At 43.1% G+C, this 17,148-nt stretch overlaps 1 long non-coding RNA gene across 3 annotated transcripts; it reads right to left on the reverse strand.

The window, feature by feature from the left end:
* Positions 1–16,060: 16,060 nt before the first annotated feature.
* LOC140615770 (uncharacterized) lies at positions 16,061–17,115 on the reverse strand. 3 transcript variants are annotated; one of them, XR_012016292.1, is made up of 3 exons: positions 16,831–17,115; positions 16,369–16,700; positions 16,061–16,231 (listed from the first exon to the last, which is right to left on the reverse strand). It is a non-coding gene; the product is annotated as an uncharacterized lncRNA (long non-coding RNA). The 3 variants fall into 3 exon arrangements; XR_012016275.1 differs by having other exon boundaries at positions 16,369–16,731; XR_012016263.1 differs by having other exon boundaries at positions 16,369–17,115.
* Positions 17,116–17,148: the final 33 nt, after the last annotated feature.

Raw genomic sequence — 17,148 nt, forward strand, 5'->3', positions numbered from 1 at the left:
GATGGTCTTTTTCTATTAATTTTTTAAAGATTTTATTTATTTATTTGAGAGGAAGAGAGAACACAAGCAGAGGGTGGGAGGAACAGAGGGAGGGAGAAGCAGACCCCAGGATCATGACGTGAGGAAGTCAGGTGCTTCACCTACTGAGCCCACCTAGCACCCCTTTTTCTCTATTAAATTTAATTTATCTTGCATTTGCCTGAATTAGGGCATCCTGTATCTCTTCCTGAGACATGCCTGAAAACCTTGCTGGAGCATCCCAGGATGTATTCAATCCCAAGAGGTGTGTCTTGCTTCCAAAAGGTAGGCTAGGATCAGAGCCAGAGAAGCAGGCAAAGATGAATGTGCTCCAACTTTCTGCCATCATAATTTCTTGTGCTCTAAGGTAACTGTTGAAAACTCCGTCTTTATGGTTCAGTATGTCCTTGCTTTTACCACTCCAATTGAACTCGAAAGCCAAAGTGATATTTTATTTTGAGGGAGGACAAAGGACAATCCCAATCTCTCCAGTTATGTCTGTCTGAGGCTTAAAGCCCCCAGATGGGGTTTACAGTCAGCCCTATGTGATGCTGTCTTTGGTTAGTTTTATTGGGGGGCACTTGGAGGCTTAGTCACACAATCAGCCCAAACCAGCCCCCAAATGAACCTTCTAGGGGGGCATTGGGCCCAGGTCATCATCTGGACTCATTCTTCCCCAGAACTGGGCTCCTTGTTGGGCAACCTTGGCATCCGTTCCTGTCTGACTCATCTTTGCGGGAGTCCTATCACACTGCATTCTCAAAAGGGAAGGAGATAGGAGACTATATCTCTTTCTTTCCGAGGTGGCAACTTGGTCCCTATTCAAATTGACCCACATCCCTCTAAGTGATCACTCTGCCTATGAATGGAAATAGGAAGACTGAGTTGTTCAGGAGGCAAATGCCTCACGACCATCAGTGACTAATTGCCTTACAACAGAGTCTCTGGGTGGTGCTACTCTGGTGGCCTCACAGGAGGGTGACTGGTGCACCCACCTAGGCAGAGAACTAGCTCATCCTTTTCCTTTCAACTGCTGCTTTAAGTGAGATTAATTTCAGTCCTTTCCCCATTGCCTGGTGTCACTCCTCACTCAGCTTCCAGAACCCTCCTCTGGGCTTCTATGGTAGGTGCCAAATGGAAAGTCTCTTTCTGGGTGGTGTTTCTGGGGCAGTGGGCAAACGTAGGATTGCAGGGGAGGAGGAGAGATTAGATACTGCCCTACACCTGGTACCTAAGCCTTTGGTAAGAAGGTCTCCCTTTCTCCAGGTTCAGGTTCATTGACTCAGAAGTGCTGGCTGCTTCCCTAACAGACCGAGTGCGTGTCCGGGGCCTCCTCAGGAAAGATAGAGGCCCCACACCTGAGAGCTGCTGAGCCCTGCAGTGGTTTGCAGAGCAGATTTGGAGCCTTTCCTTTGGACAAAGGGACAGTATGTGAATTTCTTCCATTCTCCTAGGGGAAGTTTCCAAAAGTTTTCCAAGAGCCTTTTGAGCTATGGTCTAAATCCAGGGCCTTGGCACCACTCCAGGGAGGAACCTCATTTACTTTGGCACCTGGCCGCTTCCTATTCCATCACAGGCTCAGAAAGTATGGAATCAGGCTCTGCTGGGAGGCACATGGAGACTGTGGCTGCCCAAGCCCTCAGGGACCTCCATTCTCACCCCACTGTTGGCTTTGAGGTTTAAGGGAGTTGTGCACAAAAGAATGTTTGATGAAGAGTTCATGCTTGTTGGATCGTGGACGATTTTACAAATACTCACATTTTCCTTGCAGATATTTTCCCCCTTCAAGACTAGAGAAAATGTATAGTGTTCATTTTGGAGGATCTATTCAAGAGGCTTATCAGGAATGATTTTCACAATCAAGAAATCGATTTTTTTTTTCATCAGGCTCATGGGTAACACAGTCTTATGAGGCCTGATGCAGGAATGCTGGTTTTGCTCCTAACATTCTCAAAATGTACAAATTGGACAATTAATTTACTCTTTTATTTTTGGCAGGGGTAGGTAAGGAGGGCTTGCCAGTTCCCATTACTTTACCGCAGGCACTCCCAGAAATATATTAATTACTTGAGTGTCAGGAGGGCCACCAATTGTGCACCAATGCTTGGGCTCTCAGCTCCAGCTTCTTGCTCCCACTTTTCCACCAGTGGGTCATCATTTCAAAGAGATCTTAGAGCCTCCCCTCCATCAACATGCATGGAAACACCACCGTGGTTCACCAGAGACCTCATCCCTGCCTCATCCTGCCCAATGTCCCCAGGAAGCAGGATGCTAAAGCCCGCTAGTGCTGGCATTGCCTCTTGGCATTTGCCCAACCCGTTGGGCTGTGACTGTGGTGCTCAGTATCTCTCAGGACTGAGATCTGTTCCACTTTCCTCCACTCATCCCCAGATAGTAATTAGCTCATGTCTTTCAGAGGGATGGTGACCAGAATTAGTTTTCCACTTTGGCTGCCTTATGGAATTTTATAAACAGTTTTATTCTTGTTTTTTATGTCTTGGTGTTTTTGTTGGCTTTGGCAGGGAATAGGCCTGAGGGCAAGGTGTGTTAGAAGTGGGAGGGGTGGAAATCGAGTGCATTCTCAAGGGGTCATGACCAGAAATTCTGTCCCCATTCTCTCCTCTTGATTTGATATGTGTTGCTTATATTTCTGTTTAGGGTAAAACCACTAAAAAGAAAAGTAACCCGGAGTTTAGAAGGTTTTCATAGTTTAAAATAAAGCACTTTGTTAGGGGTGCCTGACTGGCTCAGTTGGAGGAAGCATGGGACTCAATTTTGGGATTGTGAGTTTGCACCCCACATTGAGTGTAGAGATTATAAATAAACTTAAAAAAATTTTAAAGTAAAGCATTTTGATGGTCATTTTTCCTTTTTGTGTGTGTGTGTGTGGTAAAAGCATTTACTTGGAATGCCTACATGCATCCCCCCTGCCCCAGTTTATTAAGAGATAATTTTTTTTTAATTTTTATTTATTTATGATAGTCACAGAGGGGGGGGGGCAGAGACATAGGCAGAGGGAGAAGCAGGCTCCATGCACCTGGAGCCTGATGTGGGATTCGATCCCGGGTCTCCAGGATCGCGCCCTGGGCCAAAGGCAGGCGCCAAACCGCTGCGCCACCCAGGGATCCCCTATTAAGAGATAATTGACATAAAACATTACCATAGTTTTAAGTATACAACATGAGGATTTGATATTTATATATATTGTGAAATGATCTCCGTAGTAAGTTTATTTAACATCCACCACCTCACATAGTTGCATTTTGTCTGGTGATGAGAACTTTTAATATCTACTCTTTAGCAACTATTTTTTTTTTTAAAGTAGACTCTGTGCCCAGCATGAAGCCCAGCACAGGGCTTGAACTCACAACCCTGAGATCAAGACCTGAGCTGAGATGAAGAGTCAGACACTTAACTAAGCCACCCAGGCACCCCATCTCTTAACAACTTTCAAATTGTGTCATTTTTTAAAAATGGAGTTTTTAATGGAGTGAATGGGCCCTCTCCCCTCCCTGCTCCAACGGTGCCAGGTTCACTTCTGGGCTCATCTAGTTATCACACGACACTGTAGCTGTTTGCCTACTTGTCTGTTTCTCTCACTAGACTGAGCTCCCTGAGGCCCGGAATACTTCATCATTATTTTCCCAGCATCCAGCACAGTGCCTGGCACACACCGGGGCTCAATAGACATTTGTTGGATGAAGAGAACACACCAATAAATATGCCAGCACCTTTTTTCTTCCTTTTTATTTTATTTTATTTTTTTTCATTTTTTAGGAGACTGCCGCAAGGCAGTGGAATTGGGCAGGAAGCAAACATGCAGCCTCCTGGATGTTAGGTCTACGTGCCAGCCTGTACTGGCCAGTGTGGGCCACTCTGCCCTATCTTCTGGGCCTGGTTATAGTTTAGGACTTCCGTTTCCAGAATGTATGACACAATGAGAGAAGTCAGCCTTGTCTTCATCCTCGTTGGCCAAGTGGTCAGTGGGTCAGTTGTCCTATCCAGCGCCACCCATGCAACTGTGGAAGGAGCCTCGGTGTCCATTGAAAGATGAATGGATAAAGAAGATGTGGTTTATGTATACAATGGAATATTCCTCAGCCATTAGAAACGACAAATACCCACCATTTGCTTCAACGTGGATGGAACTGGAGGGTATTATGCTGAGTGAAGTAAGTCAATTGGAGAAGGACAAACATTATATGTTCTCATTCATTTGGGGAATATAAATAATAGTGAAAGGGAATATAAGGGAAGGGAGAAGAAATGTGTGGGAAATATCAGAAAGGGAGACAGAACATAAAGACTCCTGACTCTGGGAAACGAACTAGGGGTGGTGGAAGGGGAGGAGGGAGGGAGGCTGGGGGTGAATGGGTGACGGGCACTGAGGGGGGCACTTGACGGGATGAGCACTGGGTGTTATTCTGTATGTTGGTTAATTGAACACCAATAAAAAATAAATTTATTATAAAAAAATTTTTTTATAATCAGAAAAATCAATGTTTATTTAAATTATAAGCTTAGGTACTAACTTATATAATAAATAAAAAGTATATTACTTCAGAAAAATTAACTAACATATGCCTTTCTTTCCTAGAAATATTAACTTATAAAATTTTCACAATTATACAATTTCAGAATAAATACTTCTAAGTTATGAGAATCAAATAGGACTGAGAAATGCAACACTTCCAATCATCTAAGGTATGGTTATAATCAGCACATTGGACCACAGAGAGCTGAGCTGATTACTAGTATTCTTGGAGGGTAAAGCCACAGACAGAAAGGTAAGATTGGAGGTGGTAATTCAAGGGCTGTGATGAACAAGCAGATTCTCTTGATCAGTAACTCATATTGCACCAAAACCAAGGTTTTTGATGTTCTTTTCAAGAGGTAACCAGTAGTTCCTGTGTCTTGCCCTATCAGCCCATTGCAGTACATGGCATGTCACTCAATCTTTGTGTTTCCTCCTTGACTGACTCACTTGGCCTGGGTGGGAGCAGAGCCACATGACCCCTCCACCAAAAATGAAGTATGTCATTGTGTTCTCGGGGCGTGAGCACTGTGAAGCTGGGAACCTCCCTCTTCCCCACTTTTAAGGTCACATGCATTTGTGTTTTGCATACGTTCCTGGGCAGGAGGCAGTAAACGCAGTGGGGCTGAGGCCCAAGGAGCAGCAGAGGCCTTCGGGGGTGGCTCATGCAGAGATGTGTCTAAACTCTATGACAGTACTGCGTGTGCATCGAATGTTGACCCTTGGGTTGGGTGATTCGAGCCCCAGGCAAAAATACCTGCCTGATGTGTAGTGAGATCTAGGCCAACCTCAGTGCTAATGCTGGAATTTCCCCTATCAATGGGGTTCTGAACTCAGAGGGTCCCCAAACTTAAATAAAAGAATTCCATCTTTCTTTCCCCCAAAAACCTGCCCCTCAAATTTAGTATTTTCTTCGATTATGAATGTAAGCAGCAGCAGCAGTAATAGCACCAACTGAAAGAGACTATTTTCAGACTACTTCACAGTGTTTAGAGGGATCCCACAATGTCATTTCCAGTCACTGCTACTTAGAAATCATGTAGCTCTTAGACCCAATAGGAGATCTTGTTTTTTTTTTTTTTTTTTAACGCATTAATAAAGAAGCATTTGATGTATTTGTCAGGGTTCTCCAGAGAATCAAAACTAATGACTTATTATGAGGAACTGACTTACATGATTATGGAAGTGGAGAAGTCCGATGGTCTCCAGCTGTGAGCTGGAGGCCCAGAAAAGCCAGTGACGTAGTCCTCAGAGATGAAGGGCAGATGATAGAAGTCCCAATAGAGGTCAGGAGATGACATCCCAGTACAGGTGGTCAGAGAGAGCAAATTCTCCCTGCCTCTGCCTTTTTGTTGTATTCAGGCCCTCAATGGATTGAATGAGGTGCACCCACACTGGGGAGAGCAATCTCTTTACTCAGTCTACCAACTGAATGCTAATCTCATCCACAAACAACCTCAAAGATACACCCTGAAAAAGCGTTTAACCTAATTTCTGGGTATTCATGACCCAGTCAAGTTGATGCATAAAATTAACCGGCACACAATACAACAAACTTGGTTATTTAAAAAGTATTTTTATTACTGTATTTCAATGTCATTGGCTTCTTTGTAGTTCTATGTATTTTAGGTTATGTATTTCAAAACATTTTCAGAAGAGACATACAGGCTTCACTGCACAGCCAAAAGGGCTCATGACACCTAAAAATGTTAAGAACTCCCAGGAGAATAAATTCTCTCTCATGTGGCCACTAGCCTCTGGCTACTTCCTGGGAGTAAACAAATCCTTCTCAAAATACTACATTTCATTGTACATTCTTTCAATACATTTCAGGAAAGGAGGGGTATGCCATCCATACATTTATTGTCCCTTAACTCCAAATTCTCCTTCCATGGCTTGTTGGGCCATAGAACTGGGCACAGTAAGCTTTTCTCCTTCGCTGTTGGCGTGATGCTACAACTTGTCAGTAGAGGACACTAGAGAGACCATGGCCAGAAGAAGGGGCTTCTACTCCTGGAAGACCCCATGTTTCCCTTTTCTTTTTGCTCCTATTGCAAGGCTACCAGTGGCATGGGGGTGAGTATCCAATGGCGCTCACCCCCATCAAGCTTTGGTGGCACCCCACAATTGTGAGTTCCTTTGTCCTTTCCTGCCCACCAGAGATGACCCACCAGCTCCCACTGGAGGTCTCCAGCTGCCAGCTGGGAGAGGCAGGGGTGTTTCCTGCCAGCCATAGTCCTGGAACTTGGACAGGTTCTAACCTAAGGCAATTTAGCAAACTAATCTATCCTCCAAGTGGCTAGAGCCACACCTTCCTCACCTGAATTCCAGTAGGGCTGCCCTAACAGTGTACCATAAACTGGTGGGTTAAATGACAGAAATTTATCATCTCAGAGCTCTGAGGGCTGGAAGTCCAACATGAAGGTATTGACAAAGCTGGTTTCTTCTGCAGGGCTGGAAGTGGCTTCTGGTGGTTTGTTGGCAATCTTTGGCATTTCTCGGTTTGTAGAAGCATCCCTCTGGTCGCTGCCTTAATCTTCACGTGGTGTTCTCCCTATGTCCGTGTCTGTGTCCGAATTTCCCTTTTTTACATGACACCCGTCATTTTGGATTAGGGGACCCACTCTACTCCAGTACAAGCTTATCCTGACAACTAATTGCATCTACAACCATCCTATTTCCAAATAATGTCACACACCAAGGTACTGGGGGTTAGGACTTCAATGTATGGATTTTGGGGGACATAATTCAACCTATATCACCTACCTCTTAAGTTTGCTCTTGCCTTCAGTTCTCTCTCAGCCTTAGGGTATTTTTTTTGAGATAATTTTTGCCCCTTTATAGCTAACACCCTTATAACTAGATAATTTTTCCTCTGTTAAACTTTTCCCCTCTCCTGACTAAACCCTAACTGATATGAGAGTAAAGGGATCTAATAGAGTGTGTGCCAGGCACTTTGCTTTCAATTTTTCTCAACCTTATGAGGTAGGTATTATCCTCATGGCCAGATATAAGCTTTGTCTCACTTTTGGTGAGTGCCCATGCTGGGACTCAAACTCAGTTGTGTTTTTTTTGTTTTTGTTTTTGTGTTTGGTTTTCCCAAAGGTTGTGCCCTCTACTGCACAGTGCTAAAGACAACACAGACTAAACATGACTACATGGATATCCAGCTAGTCTTGGCCTCACCATGATGGCCACTGTCTCCATCCCATAGAAATGTTGGCTTCATTGATTCATTCTCTCATTTATTCATTCAAAAAAACATTTGCTGCATGTATTGACTACCATATGCTAAGTTCTGTATGCTAAGGTTCACAGAGGTGGCTGGAGCCCTGATTGCCAAGAGCTAAAAGAAAAATGGTGGAGGTTGACAAGGGAGAAACATGTCAGATGCTGTCAGAAGGCATCTCTGAAAAGGTGAGGCTTGAAGTCTGGAAAACAGCCAATCAGGAAGAAATTGAGGGAAGGATGTTCCCAATAGAAGAAAGTGCAGAAACAAAGGTATGAAGAGAACTAGGCATGGTTTGCTAGGGAAATCATATCTGCATTGGCTGAAGGAAGTGCGAATGTTAAAGCCAGGGAATAGGTAATGTTTCTCAACACAAAGGATTCCGAAGTTTGTTTTTAAAGATTTTATTTATTTATTTATTTATTTATTTATTTATTTATTCATTTATTTATTCATGAGAGACACAGAGAGGCAGAGACACAGGCAGAGGGTGATGCAGGCTCCCTGTGAGGAGCCCGATGCAAGATGCAATCCCAGGACCCCAGGATCACGACAAGAGCTGAAGCAGACACTCAACCACTGAGCCACCCCACCCAGATGTCCTGATTTTTAAGGTTTTCAAGTGTAAAACAAAAGTGTTTTAGGTATGGTAAAGCAGAGTATTCATGAAGTGAAAATGGAGTTGTAGAAAGGTCACTTATATGGAAGGTCTGGGCAGCATAATAACAAAAGGAACACATGCTTTGGGTCAGTACAGTCTGGGTTCATCATAATACAGACTCTGCCCCTTACAGTGACATAATGTGGTACCAGTGACTCAGCCCAGAGAGTCACAATGTCCTAATCCGGGAAATGGGGATAATTATTTACCTCATAGAATAAGATAAAATATGAAAATCTCACATTGCATATTAAGACCACAGCTGTGAGCTAGAGGGAGCTCAAAGGGCCACAGTGTGGTTCTTTGCTGGGCCAGTCTGGGGGGCAATCCCCAAACAATACCTCTCTTGAGCAATTCTTCGTGATACCAGTGCTCCTCAAACGTTTTTGGCCTTGCATGCTTGTAGTCACAAGATTCTGAATGCACACCCCAAATAGAGAGGTATTTATTAACAGATTATGTAAATGTATTATTACTCTATTAACATACTATATACCCATTATGAAACATAAACAAGATTGAGGAGTACAAGATAAAGACAAAATAAACAATCTAAATAAATTGTTTTACTTTATTTGTGGTGCCAAGAGCCCTTGCCCTATCGCCAATCAGAAACCCCATTTTATGTGAGAACACTCTGATTATAGAGACTTCATTTCTGAAAATCTTAATTTACATTTTGTGATACAGTGACTACTTGATTTATAAGCTTGCTTTTAAGGCCATTAGCGGCTAAGGAGATCCGTCACACAGATGCAAATGAAAGAAGTGCATGCATCTTTGGCTCAGCTCACTAAATTATGATGGTCGATAGCAACTTAGCCGAGGCCAAATGGTGCCTGAGGGCAATGGAACGATGCCCCCTCACCATAGACTTGCCCAGAAATGAATAAATACATATAAAACTAGGGTGAATTCATGTGTTCAATGTTCAACAAATCTAAGGATATTAACTCGGTGCAAAATTGAAATGAAAAATTCTCTTAGCTGTGTCTTTGCGGCTCCCCCCTAGCCAGCCCTGCAGAAATGAACTTTTGCACTACTTCCCCATCACGGGCAAGGTATTCTATTTGACATGGCAGCTGACTTCCCACAGAGCAAGTGAGAGATCCGAGAGAGTGAGGCAGGAGGCAGTGCCTCTTATGACTTAGCCTCAGAAGTGAAATGCCATTGCTTTCCTGCATTCAATTCAGGGGTCCCCTGATTTGGTGTAGGAGGGGACTACCTAAGAGCACAAATCTCAGGCAGCGTGGATCTTTGGGGACCATGGGAGACTGGCTATGGCAGAAGGTGGAAGAAAAATGAGAGAGGAAGCTGGGGAAAAAGAAAACAGAACACTCACAAAACAGTGAATCCAACTCAGCAAAGTAACAGAGAAGTACCAGAATGTCACTCTGTAGTGGCCTTAAGAAAGAACCAGATCAGATTATATGAGGAGGATGGAGGATGCTGGGAGGAAGTTTTCCAGAAAAAAAAAAAAAGTAATAGACAGACCATCTGATATGTTTAAGTATCTTAAAAAAGCTCGTTGGTATAGAAATATTTTATAGGAGAAGATCAAGCCTTCCCCATATAGGTAACTATAAATAAAGGGAAAAACTGACAAGGCAACTATAAGTCCAGGAAAACAAAACACTTTGCAAGCAAGAAAACATAATAATAGTAGACAACTTAGGTTTTCCAATGAATATTATTTATATGAAGATACCTTTATTGGCCTAAAAATGGGACATAAGTATTAGGAAGATGGCCAGAGAGGACATGGGGGGGGTAGGGAATGCACAAGCACTAAATCTTCATTTAGCATAACAGAAAATTAATAAGTAATGTCCAGCTTTTAAAAAACTCACATAAGGGATCCCTAGGTGGCGCAGCGGTTTGGCGCCTGCCTTTGGCCCAGGGCGCGATCCTGGAGACCCGGGATCGAATCCCACGTCGGGCTCCCGGTGCATGGGGCCTGCTTCTCGCTCTGCCTGTGTCTCTGCCTCTCTCTCTCTCTCTCTCTGATGACTATCATAAATACATAAAAATTAAAAAAAAAAATAAAAAAAAAAAAATAAAAAACTCACATAAGCATACTACTTAGAAATCTAGAAGTAAATATCAAACAAAACAGTTGAAGAATTTAAGTGACCTCCTCTGGGAATCAGAACCAAAGGTGTGGGAGGTGGAGGGGGAAGGCAGGGACCACTGCTTTTTGTTATAAGCCATTTAGTACAATTTAATTTTTCTCTGCTTCTATTTAAAAAAAAAAAGTCTAGTTCAAACAATATGTATAAAGTAGAACTCCTAGGAACTAGCGGCAAGCATTTCTGAGTTTCTGCATCATGCTTTAAAATTACATCTATGGCTGCATGTATACTTGAAGAATAAACTGCCACTGTGATGAATATATAAATGTTTTTACCATATCATGTGTAGTCCATTATGGGAACTAAAACAGATGGGAAGTATACAAATAAATGACTATTTACACATACACAAATTTTTGTTTGGTATTTTTAAACTGAGCATCCAGAACATGAAGACAGACCTCTATAATTGGTATACTGGAGGAAGTGGTATTTATTTCTAGAATTCTAAGTGTACATACAAATAAATTATCCATTAAAAACAAACCCTTTCAGAAAGCATTACTGTGGCCCTTCAGCTGTCCAGCCTCTTCCCTTTCCGCCCATCTCTGGATTTTTCAGTCCTGCCTCCAGGGTGCCTGCAACACCTCCTCCTTCAAGATTTCAAGGCCTCGGCTCCACTTCCACTCCTCCCTCCTGCTCCACATCCCACAGCTCTGGATCCACACTTCATTTATGAAATTTTAAGCTTCTGCCTTGTATTATTTATGTCCATGTCTTAAGGAGGTTTGTATTCCAATTAGCAGTTTTCTCCTCCAAGTGTGCGTCCTCCTTTGTACCCCCTTCACTAGAATATTCTACACTCATTTTTTCAATTGCTAAGTTATTATAAGCAGCCAGCCGCCCTTATCAAAGCTTAAGGCTACCCACAGTTATTCTATAATGAAAAGAGTAGCTTTTAAAAGTTATTACCTGGGAGCTTAGTGTTCTTATTAATATTTCTGGGAAGCTAGAGGCTCCTAGGGAGCATGTGAATGAACACTTTGGTCAATAGCTGGCTTTCTTCAGTGATAAATTCACTTCAGCATTACTCCTTTATCCTACTAGTGTGCTTCAAACATTCCAGGTACCTGAACAACAAGCTAAACAGAGACCTCTGCCTGAACTATCACTTTTTGTCATATTTACCTAACTTAAATGCAAATACATTTGATTAAACCTGCATAGGTATAATGTTCTTAAATGGAAAACAAAATATATGTAAAACATGAAGATGAACAAAAGAAAGAAATATCTTACTTGCTTTGCACTGGCCAGAGCTCCCCTTTCCCTTAGAAGCCTTGAGGGTCCCCTCTGTCTCCTTTGTGCTTCAGAGACATCTTAGCAAAAGCTGAAAAGTGAGTACATTGAGGTGGGCCCTTTAAGGACTTACCTTGGGACCCCGTAGTGGGAGGGGTGGTGAAAACTCACTAGATTAAAGGTAAGCATATTAGAACTTCTATTTGTATTTAATTTTTATATTAAAAGTACTTAAGTTACTAACATTATATAGGAGTTGTCACCAACATCATCGTCAAGTCCACATGTCAGATGCCACCTGTCACTTAGAGCCCTGAGGAAAGCGTTCCCACACATGGCAGTGGGGGTGTATATGACCATGACCCCCATTCAACTGTTTAAAAGTAGCTTTCAGAATATACCACCAAATCTAACTGAAATAAGCCTCACAGAATAGACAAGGGAGCACTAATAATGTTAAGTGCAATGGACCACCAGAAAGTGGCAAATGGACATGTGGTCTCAGGATGCTTTCTTTATCGGTCCTAAGATGATAAGGTAAAAAAAAATATGATCATGTGATTTTATTCTGTTAAGACTGATCAAAACCTTCAAGAATTTCAAGAAAAGACTCAAAAGAGGGGCGCACAGCCATTATTTGTAATAATGAACCTTAACAATAGTATATATTGTGCCTTGGGGATTGACAATTAGCTACAAATGTTTCCTGGAAGATCAGGATATTTTAAAACTGAGCATCTAGAACATGAAGACAGACCTCTATACTTGGTATACTGAAGGGAATAGTATTTATTTCTCTAGAGTTCTAAGTAGTAGTTTATGGAACTATTTTTAAAAAAAAGTTGGACATTATCTATTGATTTTCTGCTATCCTAGATGAAGATTTAGTGCTCCTATATTCCTTACCCCCACGTCCTCTCTTACCACCCTCCCAATAGTTGTATCCCATTGTTAGCTAAATCAATAAAGGTATTGACATTAGTATGTTCTTGTACATAATACCCATTGCAAAACCCACGTAATCCACTATGTTTTTATTCTTGCAGTCTTTTCCCTGTAGTTTGCTTTCTTTATACTGAGACTTCATTTTCTCCCTATCATTTTGTTTATCAATCAACTTTTTTATGCTTAAATCTATCAGATGGTGTACCATTTTATCATTGTTGCTTTTTTTCCTGGAGACCGCCCCTACCCCAGCACCCTCAATCCTCTGCATACAATCTGAACTGTTTGCTCTCTAAGCCTGCTGCACTACATTGTTCTGTATTATCCTAGGCTTATTAAGGGACGAAGTGGAAAAGGGATTACAGTAAGATTGACAAGGGGCTGGTTTGCCCCAAGAAGGAATTTGGATTTCATTAAGTTATTGGAGAACCATTAAGAAGTGACGAGAGGAAATCTGTTTGAAGGAGTCACTGCACCAGAGCAAACCATGGTCAAGATCTTATCTATCCTGAAGTTCAGCTCATAGCTACACCCTAGCCTTCCTGTGGAACCATCATCTGTACAGTTAGGCTATAAAAAATAGGACTTGGAATAATGAAACATGCTGGTTTCAAATTGAATGTTGAGGCACTTAAAATGGGAAGAAAACAATCTCTGATAAAAGGTCAAGGATAAGGAATTTTCAGTGTCACAGGAATTCATGGTCAGGCTCGTGTAGATCTCAAAATTTCTTCACATGTTGTGCTTCTCAAAATCCACGTCAGAGCAAACATTTATTTCTTTTATTATTTTTTTAAAGATTTATTTATTCATGAGAGACAGAGAGAGAGAAAGAGAGAGAGGCAGAGACACAGGCAGAGGGAGAAGCAGGCTCCACGCAGGGCGTGGGATTGGATCCCGGGTCTCCAGGGTCACACCCTGGGCTAAAGGTGGCGCTAAACCACTGAGCCACCCAGGCTGCCCACAAACATTTATTTAAAATGTAAACCTCGAAGGTGGAAATAAGGCCAATCAGGACCATTCAAGAATTACAAAGATGATTTGAATTTCAAAGGGCAGAGACAGAAGGAGAAAATTGGTTCTGATGGCCACATTGATGTAGGCAGAAGCAACAGAACCACCCCTCCAATTCCCTCATACTTTGGACTCTCTTCACCTACTTTTGTCCTGTCTATACTTTTGTCATTTATATTAAAATTAATACTATCATAACTATTTTACTGTCTTATAGTAAACTATTTTACTGTCTTATAGCACTTAATAATTTTCCAATGATTTCACAAAAATCCTATTAGGCCTCTGAACAGCATTTGAGGTAGATATATGGTGGGGGATAGGTTGTGTAATTGGATAGGGTTGGTTGTATAACTCCCATTTTTATAGGTAAAGAAGCTGGGACAAAGAGAGGTTTAATGGCTTCCTGAGAGTTCCATAGCTGGTCAGCAGCCTCAACAACTTGGAAGAGTAGTTTTCCAACAGTTGGAAAAACTACTTCCTGTCTTTCTTTCTTATTTCACTTCCAATTCTTTGTTTCCTTCTTCTCAACATGGTATACATTATAAGCAAAGTGTACCACTTATCGTATTTTGTTTTCTGTTAATAATTTATGAATATTTTTAATGATCATAAAAATTGATGTTAATGAGTTTATTGTGCTGATATAAATATACATTAAAATTCTATTGCAATTTATTTTTTTTAAAGATTTTATTTATTTAGGGATGCCTGGGTGGCTCAGCAGTTGAGCATCTGCCTTCAGCTCAGGGCGTGATCTTGGAGTTCTGGGATCGAGTCCTGCATCAGGGTCCTGCAGGGAGCCTGCTTCTCCCTCTATCTACCTAGAGGCAGATTCATGAACTGAGCCAAAGGCAGAGGCTCAACCGCTGAGCTATCCAGGTGCCCCTACAATTGCAATTTAATATATTTTAATAATTATAGAAGTTTAATCATTTAAAATTATTAAGCCATGCTTTTAAATAGTGAATAGTTTTACAAATAATGAATAGTTTATCTTAAAATCCCATCTTTTTTACTTGCATATGGTTCTCAACCTTCTCCCCTGCCCCATCCTATTGATCCAAGGGTTACCCACTCCTGAAGTGGTGTGGAAATTGTTCCCCCCACTCTCCTGTTTGAAGTTCACATGAGCCTCAATTTCAGAAAGCTGGATTCTCATGCTCTGAATGTGTACAAGAAATTAGGAGGGTTTAAGTGAGGAGAGGCATGGCCGATCCACTTTGCCAGCAGAATCTTTGGCTTACAAAGGTTTCCTCATAGGATCTGTACAAACATCAAACTTTCTGTGTGTTTTTAGTTTAATCTAATGATCAATGTAAATTCAGCATCCCTGGCGTCTCCAGCCAGGTGCACCCCACCTACTGCTATGGCGCTGAAGCCCCGACCACCCGGGGGAGCTGACATCCGAGTGGGGTGGATGGCACCTCCCCCTACTTCCCTGGCAGCGGGTCCAAACATCTGGCTCACACAGGAGTGTGTCATTCCGTGCAGCTGAGGCCGCCACTCCGAGCTCCAGGATCATCAGGAAGATCAGGACTACCGTGCCCTGCCATGAAGTGCTCTTGGCAGTTAACCATCACCAGTCAGTCTTCATCTTTATTGCTTTCTGCTCAGTGAGTCCAGAGCCTTGCTCCTCCAGGGCCACAAACACAGAATATCCCCCAAACACCCAGGCCAGTGTCCCCAAGAGCTCCCAATGGGACAAAGACAGTCCTCAGTAGGGGACTGTGCCGCGTGGACCTAATCCCCAGCCACACACTGTCTGCCTGGGGTCAGGCTGGCCTGCACACATGTTTTGTTTAATTTGCAGCATTTTTTAAATTGTTTAAAACAGATATCAACAACTTAGAATGAAGAGTCACAGCAAGTCCTGCTTTTCCATTCCTTTTGAAAAACAGGAATTCTCCAAAAAAGAATGACATTTTGCCATTTGCAGTGACCTGGATGGAACTAGAGGGAGCTATGCTAAGTGAAACAGGCCAGTTGGAGACAAATACATGCTCTCACTCATTTGCAGAATTTAAGAAACAAAACAGAGGCTCATAGGGGAGGGGACGGAAAAATAAAAGAAGATGCAATCAGAGAGGGAGATAAACCATAATAGACTCTTAACTCTAGGAAACAAACTGAGCGTTGCTGGAGGGGAGGCGGGTTGGAGGGATGGGGTACCTGGGGGACCAGCATTAAGGAGGGCACGTAATGAAATGAGCACTGGGTGTTATTGCAACTGATGAACAACCACTAAATTACAACTGAAACTAATAATACCCTATATGCTAATTAAATTGAATTTAAGATTTTATTTATTTATGAGAGAGAGAGAGAGAGGCAGAGACACAGGCAGAGGGAGAAGCAGGCTCCATGCAGGGAGCCTGATGTGGGACTCAATCCCGAGTCTCCAGAATCAGGTTCTGGGCCCAAGGCAAGGGCTAAACTGCTGGGCCACCCGGGCTGCCCTAAATTGAATTTAAAGAAAAGAATAAAAAAAAAAAAAAAGGAAAATAGGTATTTTGGCAGCCCTGGCCTCAAATTCCTATAAGACACCTGTGGATTTGTATTGGGCTAAGACTCCCCTGTTCACAGCAGCACTCACCCGCCAGAGGGGATCTCCAGGTGCCTCCCTGGTCCCAACGGGTTGGAGTGCAGGTTGCCTGCCTCACGACGCTTCCTTAGGGGCCTCCCTCCCTTCTCAGCCTGGGCCACCCAGTGCTTTCGTGGCTTGCTGTGTCCGTGCGCTGGGGAAGGGTCAAGGCTTCTTAGGTTCAGAGCAGCAAAGGCTGTCCCAGGTCAGCTGGAGCTGGCAGGTGTCAGGCAGAGAGAAGCGCGGCGGCGGCCTGTCCCCAGCTTTCTCGGGCCCAGGGAACAGCTTCTTTCTCCAGCTGCTCCAGAGCCACCGGAGCGAGGTGGCCCTGCCAGGCTTCACGCCTAAATCGGTTCAGAGGGGAACAGAACAAGCCTGTGAAGGAAAGGGGGCCTGAGAGGGAAGGCCTAAGGGTGCACACAGCGCATGGGCAGGAAGAGGAAGGCGAGGCCCACTGCCTTCCCACGCTCCTACCTGGGCTCACGCACGAGGCCGTCGATCCTGTGAACTGTCCTGGGCAACGAGGCCACTCAGAAAACGCCATTTGCTAAACGAACTCGCCACTTGTATTGTTAGCCCTCTTAGATGTGTGATTTTTAAAGAACTAAATACAGAAATTGGCTTTTTTCCCCCTCCCAATGAGTATTTTCATATCACTTACTGTGCCTTTTCCCCGTGGGAGAAGGGAGGGCTTCCGCACCGGACCTCTCCCGCCTGCCCCTCCGCGCACTGATTGCATTTCCGGGTTTCCCCTGTAGTTACTCGTGGTCATGTGACCGGCTCCCGGCCAAT

Source organism: Canis lupus, chromosome 1, assembly GCF_048164855.1.
Source record: "Canis lupus baileyi chromosome 1, mCanLup2.hap1, whole genome shotgun sequence".
NCBI classification, from domain to species: domain Eukaryota; kingdom Metazoa; phylum Chordata; class Mammalia; order Carnivora; family Canidae; genus Canis; species Canis lupus.